General features: G+C 39.5%; 1 pseudogene; it reads right to left on the bottom strand.

Moving 5' to 3' along the window:
• Positions 1-509: 509 nt before the first annotated feature.
• LOC138157545 (DNA (cytosine-5)-methyltransferase 1-like) lies at positions 510-16,790 on the bottom strand (annotated as a pseudogene).
• Between the last annotated feature and the right edge of the window lie 251 nt (positions 16,791-17,041).

Below are 17,041 nucleotides of genomic sequence, written 5' to 3'. Positions count from 1 at the left end.
TTTCTGTCTGATGTCTGTTATTTATACATATTTTATAAAATGGAAAAAGAAAGTTGATTCCAAAGTAAGATAGATTCCTAACAAAGCAGTCTAAAATTGAGATGGACTGTCAGGAGGGAGGCAAATTCCCTGTCCCTGAAGTTATTCAGGCAGGAACCTGAACTTGTCAAAGACAATGCTGAGGGGATCACTCATCAGTCAGGGCTAGCCCATGATTGTCAAGGGCCTTTCTAAAGCTGTGACTCCAAATCACTTGTCCAAGATACTAATAATAAATAACAGATAAACAACTTGAGTCAGGGTCGAGTGAGGGAGACTAAGGTGTCAGGTGCAGGAACGAAAGTAGAAAACCAGGCTAGGAAGATACTCCCACACTTGGCTTCCTGAGAATCATTTTAGCAGCTAGAAAAAAATCATTTTTCTCTAAGTAACAAAAGCAGATCAAATGGGCAGACCCAGAAATAACTTTCAATAACACAGGAAACAGAAATGATATAGGATAATTTATAGGAGAGATTTATTTGAAGAAGTATTACAACATATAAAAACTACATAAAGCATTAATTTTCACTTGCATGAAGTGGTAGATTATTTAATACAATGCATAATAAAAACAGGTTTAAAAATCCAGAATGCACAAAGGGCACCGCACAGTTTGATCACTAAATGATTATTAGTTGATAATCTGAACATCACAAGACATCAATGTCAGCCAAGGAGACAAACATGTTCACAAGGACAGCAGAACAAAAACAGATTTCAGCATGTTCAAAAAAATGAGTCATTGCATGTTGGAGATCCTGGTGCCAGAAAGGAAGATGATGGGAGATGCAAAGGTTAATCCGTGGACTCTAAATTTTCTTGTTTATTTTTTTCTGAGAAGAAACAAGGTGAAGACACATTTGAATAGAAAGTGACAGCATGGTATTATGACTACCAAATGTGACAGTTTAAAGAACAATCCTATTAAATACCCGAAAATGTTACCACAGACAGCAACAAGCTGGTAATGGCTGAACACACACACACACACACACACACACACACGCATAGTTCTCCTCCACCTAGTAGCTGCTCTCTTACACACAGCAGGCTAAAGTATTAGAATTCTCAATCTTTACTTAGCATCTGATACCCAATAAAGGAAGCCCACCCAGAAGAGGGGCTCTCCCAAGTGATTTCCCAACTCTGACCTATAGTCTCCTTAGACTCAATGAGCAAAATGGGAAGGAAAAGGGGACAGCTGAGTTACCACAAACCACCCCTAAAATGTAATAGCATGCAATCCATTTCACACACCAGAAAGTCCTCTAGGCATACTGACACCTACCCATGGCATTCTCTTTCACTTTGGCCACCACACAGAGCTTGATCTCTAGGCCTATGGCTTTGGCAAGGGGTGGAGGCACAGCATTGCCCACCTGTATGGGAAAGAGGGGAATAGAATCTAGTGTTGTGCAATAGGGTCCTGTGCCTAGATAGATCCCTGTGAACACCTTGGCTTTCAGCACACTATCAGGAGGCAGCAGCAATCTGAGCAGGCCTCAGAGGATTTGAATCAGGGTGCCATTCTACCCCAAATTCTCATTCCCTTTCCCAGTCTATTTTTGAGAGGGTCTTGTTCTTAGAAACTTCAAGGCCACCTGAAGCCTTCTGGTAGAAGAGCCAAATGCAATTTATATCAAATATCTATTTGGCAAGAAAAATATTTCATTTGGTTCAAGTATCAATTGCACTAAACAATGACAGAACTCCTAACAAAGCTCCTTGTGGCAGCCTCAAAAGAATGGAAGTTAACACTGACCTGTCTGTGTTTATCTAGGAGGTGGCCAAACAATCTGTAGGTAACTGGGAATCCTTGGGACCGGGAACACTCCCGTACACTCACTACTCGGTGCTGTTCTGGGTGAAGTACTCAACCCTGTGGACACAAGAATCCATGCCATCAGTCCTTTCATTAAAAGAGTTTTCCTTGCATTATAAAGCATGCACTTGGGGTGCCTCGGTGGAGCAGTGAATAGACTGCTCCATTCTGTATTCTATATGAATAGTACCAGCCCTAGAGTCAGGAAGACCTGAGTTCTAATCCTACCCCAGACACTTAACACAAAAACTAGCCTGTGACCTTGGGCAAGGCACTTAACCCCAACTGCCCTACCTTCATCTCTCAAAAAAAAAATAAAAGAAAGCATGAACTTGCACTAGCCTTAAAGGATAGTAGAGAAAAATAAGACTGACATCTCTCCTTCTTGTAACACAACGGCCAAAAAGCAGGATCACCTTTGTTGCTTAACTGCAACATAGTTTTGGAGATGACATCCTAGGTTGGGGATCTCCACTGGGACACAGATTATTGGAAAGTGTATGGAGAGAAATGGCAATGAAAACAATGCTCTGAACTGAATGGTCACCTAGGAATGACAGCTGAGCTTCAAAAGGTAAGGTCATTTGTTTAGTATCTCTATGGCAAGCAGCGGTTACCAACATTTTTATGTTCCACGAGGGTGGGAAAATGAGTGAATTCCACTTTCCCCCACTGACGCACCCTCACCTGCTTGCCCATTGGTTCAGGAGAGTAACTGTAGTGCTGAAGAAGCCATCCCATTCCAGTCTTCCATAGAGCCCAGCCCAGTGGTTGTGCCTGTTTCCAGTGTGGGGCAGGCATCATGGAATCAAGGTGTTGAATTGTCTATCTGCAGGATCACATGGTTTACCTGAGTGGAAGAAAAACCAAGCTGAAATTCAGTGGAAAATGGATATTTGGTATTTAATTTGATTGACCATTACAATGAAAGGGAACATTGGGTTTAGAACAGCATCTTTCACCACAGATCAGAATAAGCTTCAAAGGAATATTCAATCTAAATGTACAAGGTCACACCACAAGGATAATTAGAGAGTGCTAGGACATACTTTTCACACATATGTTCAAGTAGAGAAAGTTTGTGTTTTTTTAAAAATAAATCTGAGTGTTATTTTTGGTTTAACAAAACCTACATTTTCCAATGTATCACAAACCCCTCTCTAAGAGCGAGAATTCTTAACCAAAAATGGACAGATGCAATCATAAAAATATTAAATGGACAATCCAGATTATAAAAGCCAAAAAGCCTCTGAACAAAAAAAGAACAAGAACAAAAACAAAGAGAAATGTAGTTAAAATAAGAGAAAGTATCTGAATAGGAAAAAAAATCTTTGCATAAGATATTTCCAATAAAAAGTTAATTACCCAGGATATGTAAGGAATATTCCTTTTAAGAAAAGTCACTAAAACTGCTCATAGGACGTATACCCGAAGAAAGACAAAGATAGAAAAGGTCAAAAGATAAGATCATAAACTCAGAGCTTGAAGGGACTTTAGAATTATCTATCTCATCCAACATCCTCACTTTACAGATGAGGAAACTGAAGTCCTGAGAAGTGAAGTGGTTTGCTCAGGGTCACAAGAGCTAGGGAGTGTCTAAAATGGGATTAGAACTAAGTATTCATAGGAGCATGGCAGTAAAAACAGGAAGCAAAATGAGTGCCCACAAATTGGGTCAGAGGTGCCATAAGAAAATGACAGATGAAGAATTGGGAGAACTATTGGAAGACTTATCTCAAGACATGAAGAGTAAAAAAAGCTAAACCAAGAAAACAATACACGTGATGACCATGAAAAAAGCAGCTGAAATGTAACTAATAGTCTTGGTCTTGGAAGGCTGATAATGACGGGCACATTCTGCTCAGTAGAGGCTTAGGGACTGCAGGTGTAGTATATGGTACATTGTCAGATGCAGTTGCTGTCTCTGTTGGTTTGACCTAAACATTTTTGGTACACAGAAGGTCTTAATGAGGAATGATGGATTAAGGGAAAATAGTTATGATGTAATATATATCAAAGGGCAACAATAAAACTTTAAAATGGAAAATTATGGTAAGAACAAGGTCTGAAAAGACCATTAAATTATTTTCTGTCAAGTGTATTGAAATTTTATGATTGCATCTGTCCCCCTAATGAAATTTCTAGGAAACATTTTGCTCCCCTCTCACAGTAACCTAGTGATCCAGGTATAGCTGGGTAATATGAAGATCATTTAGAATCAATCAATGAAGACTGGACATTAACTCTCATCCCTTCTGAGAGAACAATTCCAAGATTAGGAAATATACCTACCTTCTGCACAGGAGCAGACACCTCTGAGAGCTCCAGTGTTGCTACGTCCATTCTTCTTCTCGTGATGGGTGTATCGCAATTTCCTGGTTGTCGTACCGTCTGAGAGACGGACCTCAAATGTTGGGTAGGTCACGCCAGTCTGATCCTGGGGCCAGGGGAATGTGTCTCATTCGGCCAGCTACCAAAGCACTCATATCCTGCAACCCAAATGACCATTACCTTTCCATTGTTGTCTCAAACCCTCTTCCCACCCAGGCCTATCAGACATAAATAGATCAGATTCTGAAAAGTATTTTAGAATTTAAGATCATGCATTTTAAAGTAATAACACAGGACATTTACCTTGTAAAAGTGACACTGTGAAGCACTGTTCCTTATGGGAACACAACTATTTACAGAGAATGATGACTAGGTATCTAAAGCATGTAAGGTCTTTAAGACCAGCTACCAAACTAGACCAATAGAAAACATGTGAAATTTCAGCTACAGCTCAAGTCTGACCTTGCAGATGTGATCCCTGAGGATGGGCTGATACTGTGAGCCCCTGATTTGCCTTTGAAACCAGGACTGAGGTTCTCCATTGTAAGAGATCTCCAGGGCAGAAGCACCATTCCTAATCTCGGGAAGGTCTGACATCGTATCCCGTAAAGTGATGGCTCAGAATGGAGCAGAGTTCATTCTGAAATACAGTGCAATCACCAGTGGAAATTCATATTCTTAAAACTGTTTTGATCATATAACATCAATAAAAATGCAGAATAAGGGAAATGCTGCTTTGGTTGTCATTCTATTACAGAATCTCTTTTTCCCCTCCAAAATTCTCCTGGTTCTCCTCCTGACCATTTCTTCTGTGTCTCCTTCGCTGGATAATCATCATCCATGCCCCACACCTTCGACAAGGGTACACCCCAGGCCTTTGTCCTGGGTCCTTCTCTTTCTATACTGTCTCTTGGTGATCTCCTTACTTTCTTCAGGTTCTGTCTCTAAGTAGATGAATCCCAAATCTATATATGTAGCCTTCACTTCTCTCCTAAGCTCCAAGCCCAAATCACCTACTGTTTGATGTACATTCACACCTACTTGAATGTTTCATTAATACCTAACACTCAACATGTCAAGTAAAAGACCTTATTTCCTCTAAATTTTTAATGTTTTTAATCCCCCCTCACTGAAATCCACCATTTTTTAACTTTCCTATTTCTATTAAGGGCACCCGGTCTTCTAGTCACCCAGGTTGGAAACCTCAGTCCTCTTCAATTCTTCATTCTCCCTCACCCCTGCATATTTAATCTGTTAACCACAGCCTTTCTTGAATCTCTCCTCTTCTCTCTCCTCATACAGCCGCCACCCTGGTCCAGGTCTTTATCACTGCTCAACTAAACTACTGCACTAAACCTCCAAGTTGGCCTCCCTGCTTCCTCCCTCCTCACACAGCTGTGAGCACCAGCCTCTCAATGTCACTCCCCTGCTTAAGAAGTCTCAGTGGTTCCCCATATTTTTTCTGGAAAAATTTCTGCAAATTCTGCTTGACATTTAGAGCCAACTTCCTGATGGAGCTGAAGCTCATCTTGGCAGAATGATTTCAAATTAGGCCCACCTCCCCCACTCCCACCCCCCACGTTCCAACCAAACTGGATTAGTTGTTTGTTCCCTGTATATCACATTCCATGTCACGTTTTCATGACCTCATTCAGGCAGCTTCTGTAGTCAGAATGTTCTCTGGAACGACCGACATCTTGGAATCCCTGGCTCCCTTCAAGCCTCATCTGAAAAGGCCTTTCCTGATGACCTTCCCTCTGGTTGTTAGCAATCCCTCCCAACCTTGAAATTGCCTTGTATATATTTTATATCTATTTATCTGGGAATGTTGTCACTCCCCTACTAAATATAAGCTCCTCAAAGACAAGGGATAATCACCCAAGGCCTAGCACAGTGCCAGGTACACAGCAGGTACTAAGTCACAGAGTTGAATTCTTGACTACAGAGTATATAAAACCAACACTGCCAAGTCAGACAATACTAAGCAAAATAGCACAAGGATAGAATGCCATGGAAGGCAGGGAATTCTATTACTCTGTACTGTACACATCTCCTTTTTCCTCCTTCTTTTCATTCCAACAAATGACTTAAGGCCTACTACTAGTGACACCTATAGACGATGAGCTCTGAGGATTTTATGTAAGGTTAAAGAGCTTGCTGACACCTCAATAGGGATTGGTTCCTGGGATAAATGAAATATTTCTGCATTCCTTTACCTTGTTACATTGCTAACAAATTTTTTGTCACCCACCACTACACTGAGCTGTCAGGCTCGGGGTGCGAATACATGCAGGGGCTCCGGAAACATGGGGAGTTTCTCACCTGGGGCTGCAGCCAGGATGCTGGCCCTTCTTCGAGTTTGAGCAACACCATACTGGCCAGCCTGGACACAGAAGATAAAGCATAAATTCTTTTTTTTTTTTTTTCATTTTTCAAGTGCTTTATTAACTTCTGATTTACATCATTCATTTCCACCAGATTTTGAGTTACAAATTTTCTCCCCGTTTTTCCCCTACCCACTGCCCCAAAATAGCAGTCCCACACGATATCCCCTCCTCCAATCTGCTCTCTCCCATATCTTCTCCCATACCCCCTTTGACTTTTCCAGTAGGGCATGGTGGATCTCTATGCCCCAGTGCCTGTATATCTTATTTCTAAATTACATGTAAAATAATATTAATAATAATGTATATATTTATTTAAACATTTGATTTTAAAACTTTGAATTCCAGATTCATTCCCTTCCTCCCTTGTCACCCACCCTTACTGGGAAGATAAGCAGTTCAGTATAGGTTGTACATGTGTAGCTAATGCAAAACATTAATATAGTAGATATATTGCAAAAGACTGACTATATTTCCCTCCCTCCTATCCCACCTCCCACTTGTTCTATTCTCTACTTTGATCCTGTCCCTTTTCAAAAGTGGGTACTTCCAACTTCCCTCCCCCCCAGCCTGCCCTCCCTTCCATCATCCCCTTCCCTCCTATTCTCCTGTAGGGTGAGATACCCCATTTAGTGTGTATTTCATTCCCTCCCCAAGCCAAATTCAATAAGAATAAGGTTGACCCATTCCCTTTTGCCTTCCTAGTCTTCCCTTTCATTGTAATCATTTTCTCTTACCTCTTCTATATGAGATAGTTTACCCCATTCTCTCTCCCCATCTCCTCTCATTATATTCCTCTCTCACCTCTTAATTTCACCTTTTAAGTATCATCCCTTCCTATTAAATTGGTCCTGTGCCCTCTATCTATGTATACCTGTAAACATATATATACACATTCACATATGTATTCATATGCCCATATACCCTCATATATATATATATTTCTATTCCTTTCATCTAATTTCATACTGAGAAAAGTTTCATCAGTTATTGTTTTTCCACGTAGGGATGTTAATAGTTCAACTTTGATAAGTTCCTTATGATTTCTTTTCCCTGTTTACCTTCTCATGATTCTCTTGCTTCTTGTATCTGAATGTCAAATTTTCTATTCAACTCTGGTTTTTTCATCAAGAATGCTTAAAAAGCCCTCTTTTCCTGAATGCCCATAATTTCCCCTGAAACATGATACTCAGTTTTGCTGGGTAGGTGATTCTTGGTTTTAATCCCAGCTCCTTTGACCTCCGGAATATCACATTCCAAGCCCTTCCATCCCTCAATGTAGAAGCTGCCAGATCCTGGGTTATCCTGATTGTGTTTCCACAATATTCAAATTGTTTCTTCCTGGCTGCTTATAATATTCTCTCCTTAATCTGGGAATTTTGGAACCTGGCTATAATATTCCTAGGAGTTTTCTTTTTGGGATCTTTTTCGGTGGATTCTTTCAACCTCTATTTTGCCCTCTGGTTCTAAAACATCAGGGCAGTTTTCCTTGAGAATTTCTTGGAGGATGATTTAGGTTCCTTCTTTGATCATGGCTTTCAGGTAGTCCAATAAATTTTTAAATTATCTCTCCTGGATCTATTTTCCAGGTCAGTGGTTTTTCTAATGAGATATTTCACATTGCCTTCTATTCTTTCATTTGTTTGGATCTGTGCATCTTGATTTCTCATAAAGTCATTAGTTTCCATTTGTTCCAATCTAATTCTGAAGCAATGATTCTCCTCATTGAACTTTTGTGATTCTTTTTTCCATTTGGCAAATTCAGCTTTTTAAGGCATTCTTCTCCTCATTGCATTTTTGAGACTCTTTTGCCATTTGAGTTAGTCTATTTTTTAAGGTGATTTTTCTCAGTCAGGCTGTTGACTCTCATTTCATAATTTTCTTGCATCGTTCTCATTTCTCTTCCCAATTTTTCCTCCACTTCTTCTATCTGCTTCTTAAGGTTCTCTATGGCCTATAACCAGCTCTTATTTTCCTTTGAAGCTTTTGGTGCAGGAGTTCTGACTTCACTGTCTTTCTCCTATGCCATGCTTTGATCCTTTTTGTCCCCAAAATAGGAGTCTAATGTTGGAATCTTCTGTTTGCTTTGTTTTCTTTGCCTGGTTATGTTACCACTTAATTCCTTGACTTTTGGGCTTTTTGCCACAGTAAGACCCTACTACCACACATGGGAGCTTCGTACCAAATGCTGGGGTTTTCTCTGCTGCCGGTATTAGTTGGGTGCCCTTGCTGAAGCCTCCACAAGCTCTGGCAAGCTGGACACACACCCCAGGACCTCCACCCTAGACCACAATTCAGATCCAAGCAGGTTAAAGCAAGAGCGATTAACCCTCAGACTTGTCGCTTGGTCCCCCTACACTCTGGAGGCCAGGGGCTGAAGCTGCCATGTAGCTGTGGCTGCAGGGCTGCTGAGGAGCTCCCAGCTTCTCACCCTGAGGGCAAAAGGCTATGCAGTCCCAACTACTACGTCCCAAAGTCTACATTGCACTGACCTCTCACTTTGTCTTTCGCATCTATGTGTTGATAATTCTGGAGAAGGCCACAGCTGCTGCTGATCTGGAGTCCCTCCTGCTGGCAGCTGGTCAGGCCTGCCCTGGGGCTAAAACCTCCAGCTCACAAGGGCCTGGGCTCGGCTCCCATAGTGCTGCACTGGCCAATTCCTGCCGGCCTACCGGGCTGTCCTCAGTGGGAGGTTAGCTTCTCTGTGTCATTTTGTGGGTTCCGCAGCTCCAAAGTTTGTTCAGAGTCTCCTTTTACATGAATTTGGGAAGGTGAAAGCTGGAGCTGCTCAGAGGTCCGGCTTCTAGTCCCCAAAGCATAAATTCTACAATGTTAGCCCAACACACTAGACATTATTTAAAAGTAAAGGTTATCTGTATTTCTAGACTCTAGGTCTACCTGTTAAATGGAAAAATTGCAAATATGCATAGCAAGGGAGATGTTGGCTTTGAAACAAAAGTTAGATTTATTGAAATGTTATTACTTAAAATCAACCACACAGTTTTAAAGTTAATGCCAAAGTCATGCTAATTTATTTAACCAGATGAGTCCCTCATTCTAGGTCACACTAGATCATCTGCTTGTGATGCTAACCAGAAGCTCTTTCTTCTTAAATGTCTTTTGTTTTTATATTAATCATAAATGCATATATCCTATCACCCTTGGAATTGAACCTTCCAGTATTGAAACCGTCCTTGTAGCAAAGAAAATAAGTTTACCAAAAACACCAATATAGTGACCTCGATTGTCAATTAATTTATACTTTATTCTGCCCTAGCAGAACCCCACCTCTCTGCCCAGGGAAGGAGGGTAGGTTTCATTTTCTATTCTTGGGAATCATTACTGGTTTTCCATTCACTCAAAGTTGAGCTTCCTTTTAGTGGTAGCCATCATCTCTTAACAGTCTCTAACATTCAAAATTGAGTAACTCAGCATTGCTTTCATGTTAAATGACTTGCCTTTAGTTATTTTGATAATTAACTACCTAGCCCTCTGATATAACAAAAAATCTGACATCTATGTCAGTAATACTCATGCCCCATAAAAGTTAAGAAATCTTACACTACACACCACAATAAGCTGGAGACAAATATATGACCTCAATGTTAAAAGTCATGCCAAAAAACAATTAGAAGTGAGCTAATTAATTAGAATTACTTAATTAGAAGTAAGTACTTTTCATAGCTATGGCTGGGGGTCAATGCTTAATGAAACAAAGGGGTTCAAAGAACACAGATAATTCCAATTACATAGAATTGAAAAGCTATGATACTGTAGCAAGCAAGCACCCCAAGTGTCCTCAGGGTTTGCTGCCAATACAGGTTCTTAGATCTGCTTTGTTAAAGGAAAGCAACTCAAAATGGGTTAACAAGCTTACTTTAATCAGTCAGACATATATCGTTTACCTTGTTCAGGGGAAAAGGTCAGCATCCCGAACTTCAAAGTACACAGACAGAATTATCAAGACAGAAACAGATCTAGTAGACAGATTTCAAACTGTCCAACCATTACATCCATACCCAGTCAACATCTGGGTTTCAACATCTGGGTTTTTTCAAAGCTGGGGGGCTCAGGACAACGGCTTCCAAAAATCCATATCAAATCACAGAACACTTCTCAAAGTGAGCCCCAAAACAAAGCTATACATCAGGGCTTAAATAGCCTTCTCCTGGCTCAGAGAATGTAACAACCTTTTGGACCCACTGGCCAATCAAAAAGTATCTATTGAAAAACAAGCCTCCCACCCCAGGCTCCAGGTGCACTTTAGCCTAGGGGCAGGGAAGATCTTTAAATTTACATTCCCATTACAGATACAAACAAAATTAATGCCATTGGGATAAAATTGAAAGCAATCTGATCTAGTATCTAAGATATCTAGTTAGGCAATGAACATTGAAGACTAAAAGTTATTCCCCAATAGACAAATAATAAAGAATATGAATAAATAGGTCTCAGAGAAGAATTGCAAACTGTTAAAAACCATAAAAAATATTGGTCCAAGTTACTAAAAAGAAAAAGGCAAATAAAACAATGCTGTCGTTTTCTCTTATATTTGGCAAACTGGCAAGGATGACAAAAGATGGAAATAGATGATATTAGACAGGTTGTGTCAAGTCAGGTGTGCAGATGCCTCATTGGAGGAACAGTGAATTTGACCAACTATTCTGGAAAGCAACTTGGAATAATGCTAAGGTGGCTAATATCCTTAACTCTTAGACCCAGAGGTTCCACCGCTGATTGTATGCCTCAAAAAGGCAAATGATTTAAACAAACAAACAAACAAGTAGTCCCATATATTCCAAAATAGTTTTGACAGCATTTTTGGTAATATCAAAGAACTGGAACAAAGTAGATGCCCACAAATTGGGGAATGGTTAAAACAAGTTGTAGTACATGAATATAATAGAACATTACTATGTATAATAGGAAAAGATGTATATGGTGAATACAGAAGTATGGGAAGACATTTGAACTGATATAACATGAAGTACCAAACCTCAGAAAACAATAAAACATACCTACAACAATGTATACAGAAAGAACAATAAAATCATTATATTGTTCAAATATTGATCAAATTATAATGATGGTGCCTGGACCCAAAAAAGAGATAGGAGAAGGCATCTTTACTGAGGGGGTGGGGGAGACCATAGCTATGAGACACTGCATACAATGTCACACTTTTCTGATGAGAATGTTAGTTTCGTTAACTGTTTTTGTGATCTTTACTATAAGGGATAGCTTTCTGGAAGAATGTATGTGGAAATAAAGGTAAAAGAAAACAAAATTTCTCTTTTTAGTGAAGGAAGAATGATTTAGAGGTCAGAGGCAAAACTAACCTGCTGGACAAAATTTCATGTCTTCTATCAAGAACCCAATTAGCTTAAGAAAACAGGATGTGAGACAGAACATTAGTTAAGAAAAAAAAAAGGCACAATTTTATTTCACCTTAGGAAAAATGGTCTGAAATGATGTTAGTAACTGGAGTCCCTTCTAACACACACTGACAGAAACCATGAGAAGCAGATAAGGTAATAACAAGCAGCAGCATACTTAAGAGAAGCATCAGATTCCTCTCTGCCTTTGTCTCCCCCGTATAGTCTCAGCATATCTGTAGGACGCCAAACGTGCACTGATATCCCATTCGAACCAGACATCGGAGGGTCACCTTCAGAACCATGGAACATTTGAATGACACAAAGTTTCTTACATTCTCTAGTAGGAAAAACCTAGGTCTGTAGTAATCACAGTAGCTGCAGGAGAATGGACATGAGCTGAATAAGATTATTTGCAAAAGGAGAGAATCAAACAACTAAATCCCATAGACACCTTTATTGCTCAGTAAACCAACTTACTGATCTCTCTAAGAGACAAGGTGATTGAATGACCCACATCCTTTGAATTCTCACTGTGTTATGTTTGAATCTGCCCTTGAATAATACAATATATTGTAAAGCAGCAGTCATCAAAACTATCTAGTATTGGTTAAAAAGTAGAGTAGATCAACAGAATAGACCAGATGAGAGAAATAACTCAGTGTGCAATAAAGCAGAAAACATAAATTACTTAGTCAAGAATAAAATTAATAAATTATTAAAATAATAATAAAAATTAAAAAACAAATTACTTAGTAAAGAAAGCAGTTTTTAGAAACTGCTGGGAAAACTAGAAAATAGTCTGGCAGAAATCAGACTTAAGAACAACAAGTTATGCCATACTCCACGACACATTCTAAATAGACACACGAGGGCGGCTGGGTGGCGCAGTGAATAGAACACCAGCCCTGGAGTCAGGAGGACCTGAGTTCAATTCAGGCCTCAGACACTTGACACACTAGTTGTGTGACCTTGGGCAAGTCACTTAACCCAAAGTGCCCTGCCTTCCAAAAAAATAGATACATGACCTTAATATTTAAGATCATACTATTTAAAAGAGTAGAAGGGAAACAGACCACAACTCTCACAGCAATAGGTAAGAGATATATTCTGAACCAAGCAAGAGAGGTGATTACAAAGATAAAATATTATCTTGTCTGATCCTTACAACAACCCTGGGAGAGTGGTGCATCCCATTTCACAGATGAGGAAACTGAGAGACAAATAGGTTAAGTGACTTGCCCAGTGACACACAGTCAGTAAATGTCTATGGTTGGATATGAATTCAAATATTCCTGACCTGAGGCCTACTGCTCTCCACTGTGTTACCAATTGCCTCTATCTGCCTCTAATGAAGATGGGAAATGGTTGGATAGGAAAAAAATCTTTGTATCAAATTTATCTGTTAAGGGTTTGGTATGCAAAATAAAGAACCATTCCCCAATAGATAAATGGTCAAAGGATAAAAACAAATAGTTCTCAAAAGAATAACAAACTATAAAAGACATGAAAGAATGCTCCACATCACTAATAATAAGGGAAAAACAAATCCAAACAACTCCAGGATTTATATCTCTTATCCTGCAAATTAGCAAAGATGAGAAAAAATGGTAATGTTGGATGGGTTGTGGAAAGATAGGCACACTGATGAACTGTTGGTAGAGCTCTGAAATGGTACAACCATTTTGGGAGGCAATTTGGAATTATGCAAATAAAGTAAGTAAAATGTCCATATCTTCTAACTCAGAGATGCCATTATTGGGTTTATATTCAAGAAGCCTTTGATAAGAAAGTCCCACCTACACCCAAATATTTATAATAGCACTTTTTGTGACAGCAAAGAATTAGAAACAAAGTGGATGCCCACAGATTGGTGACTAGCTAACAATTTCTGCCACACAAATACAATGCAATAGTACTGTGATATAAGAAATGATGAATATGATGAATACAGAGAAGTTGGTCTTCTCCCCAGACATAACCAGCTTCAGGAGAACATTACAATCTTCTGGGAACACAGTGGTCCCAGGATTATTCAGCCGGAACGCCTGAGCAGCAGGCTCCCACATTTCAATGGCCCACAGTGTTTCTGATATTCCTGGAGGGGAAAATACTTCAGCTGTTTAAGAAAGATGTGCTATGCTTATCATGCATTTTTAAAGCAAGTCTCTTTAGCTAGAAGGATGAGACAAAGAGTTCAAGAGCCCTTACAGAAGAACCCTACAAAAAAACAAAAGGCTCAAACTGGAGCATCCAGGGGCAAAAACCTGCTGCCTTTACCTGCTTGGTGAAAGCCTTCAGACAATCCTCCACATCCAGAGAACACATCCAGGGTGCGAAGCTTGGGCACCTTTACTTCTGTTTCCTGCTCACTTGACTCCACTGGAGGTAAGAGATGACCATTACTTATGTTCACAATAGCTAACCCCAAAGTCACCAAACACAGAGACTCCACTTTCCCTAGAAACTCCCAATGCCTTACTATTTCAAAGAGAAAAGGAAGGATATAATGAAATATAGTAATCATTCCAGAAAGCTCCTTAGGAAATAGCTTACAAAGTAAATTATGGACATAGTTATGTTTCCTTTGGATTACAAAACAGAAGTGGAAAAACCTTTGAAAATAAACCTAGGATACAACTAACCTTTTCCCTTCCCTTTTCTTTCCCTTTATTCCTAGGAATACGGGCATAATCTGGAGGATCTTCAAAACTTTTAGTTTTTGCATTATATTCCTGAAAGAAGAAAAATCAGATATTAGTTACTTCAAATAAAAGAATAAGTCAATAAACAAACATTTCATCCATGTCCCAGAGAAGAAATGAGTTGGAAGGAACTTTAGAGAGCATACTACCCAACTTCTATAAAAATTCATTCCATAATATAGCTGATAAGCAGATAGCTAATCTCTTCCAGATCTCAAGTGATAGGGAACACTTCACATTCCACAGTAGGACAGACATTCTACCTTTAAATATTTAGTCCCCTTAACATGTGGCATCCAGAATTGAAGACAACATATATGTGATGTAGCCAGGACAAATTACTGCAGGACTATCATCTCCCTTAAGATATAGATTCTATCAACAGAGCTGAACATCAAACATTTTTTGTTGTTGTTTTTTGCTATCATGCTGCATTGTTAACGTTTCAAGATTTAAATGCCCTGGGGCGGCCAGGTAGCACAGCAAGTAAGAGCACCAGCTCCAGTAGGGATGACCTGGATCAAATCCGGGCTCTGATACTTAGCACCACACCCAGAAATAACTAACCTTGAGCAAGTTACTTAACCCTAATTGCTTAAAAAAAAAAAAAAGATTTAAATGCCCTAAAATCCACAGGTTTCTCTGCTGGCTGTTTATGCTACCTTGGATTAGAAAAACTCAAAGTTCTATACTAATACATATATCCTTTTTCAACTTATTCTTCAAATTGGTCCCACCATTTCAGCTTGCTGAGATCTTTATATGCATTGATTCTTTCATCCAATGTGTTAGCTCATTCTCCCTCTCAATTTTGTGACCTGTGTAAACCTGAGAGGCCTTCCCATCACCCAAATCAGTTCAGAAGAAACTTGACTGGACAAGAGCCAAAGATACAGCCTTGGGGGAACTCTAATAGACTCCTAAGGAAATAGCAACTTATTAATCGTCACCTCAAGGAAATAGAAGTGATCTGAGCCACCAGCAGAATAATCCTAAATACATTCTGTTAAGTCTTCCCCATATTCTATGATACAGCGACTTTGCACAACCTTGAAGTCCACAATTGCTTCCTCATCACTCCAGTATAGCAGATTAATATCTGCATGATGACTTGCTTTCATTGATTTGTGGGTATTTTCTGGTCTGTAACAGAAGGAATCTGTTGCAAAATACACTTCTAGAAAGAGTATATCTAGAGGGGTGTCATAAAACCCAACCTACCCCCAAAACCCCCCTACTGGCCAACCAAGTGGCCTTAACCCCCTACCCACCCAACATTTCTCATTGGGAAGAAATTCACTGCAAGATGCCTGTTTAAACACACCTAATGTGGGAGGGGTAATGTTCTTAGCCATTAGCAAGGAAACTGTTGGTGCCTGACAGTGACTAGAACCTTGAAGAAATAGGATATAGGATGGGTGAGTTTTGGTAAAGTATAGGACTCTCTGGAAGTGGGGGGGGGGGGGCACGCAAAGAATACTGGGGAAAACTATGTTAGTGGACATCTCAAAGAAGATAAAAATGTAAAAGTAAAAAGTAAAAGGTCCAGAAGCATAGAGCTGAGTGGCACAAAGGTAAAGCTGAGCAGTTGTAAAAAAGAATCAAGATACTAGAAACTGGTAGTGTTGAGGAGAGGAAAGGGTTCCAAAAGAAGGGAAACCCCTTGCCTTCTTCAGATTTTGCCTAGGTCAGCCCTGAAAAACAAAGAGCTTTGCAAATTATAGTATTAACATCAAACTACGGATAGTACCAATAATCAATGGGTACCCACTGAGTCCATTGTTCGAAGTGTTAAGGAAAATCTCAAATAACTGAATCTTTATAAACATGTAGAAATGTTCATAATTGAGCACTAAGCAGTTTCTTGGAACTTTGCCACTTGTATGAGTAGTTAAATTTATACTTCTTGACAACCTATAGAATTTATTAACTCTGAGTTTGATGTCGGCTTCATTTGGCTTGCCATTACTGCGTTTGGTGCAGAAGATCTCTTTGATGTGGCCAATGCAATATGGGTTAGGAGCATCCTGGTTGCTGCCTTTAATATATTCTGAATATTATTATAATGTTCTGGGTATAGTTCCTCATCCACAGACTCCTTTGATCTCTTAGTTGGGCTACACAGCTTCATGTTACAGAAAACAAAACAGACTTTATCCAGGAAGACCAAAAGAAATACAACATTTTAAAAGCAGACACATTCTCCTCTGGTATATGACCAGTTTGGTCAAGAGTTATTATATCATAAAACTTTTTAAAGCCAATACCTATGACCAATAAAAAGCATTGAAAAGACTTAGTTTTGTAGGCTTCTACCACCTGGGGGAAAAGAATGAAATCCATGTAATTTTGTTAGATACATTTACTTTAAACTCTATACTT

Source organism: Petaurus breviceps, unplaced genomic scaffold (assembly GCF_028583685.1).
Source record: "Petaurus breviceps papuanus isolate PSGF00001 unplaced genomic scaffold, PetGlider_PUasm1.0 172, whole genome shotgun sequence".
NCBI classification, from domain to species: Eukaryota; Metazoa; Chordata; class Mammalia; order Diprotodontia; family Petauridae; genus Petaurus; species Petaurus breviceps.
The sequence above is the reverse complement of the archived record's forward strand: the minus strand, read 5'-3'. Positions and strand labels throughout refer to the sequence as shown.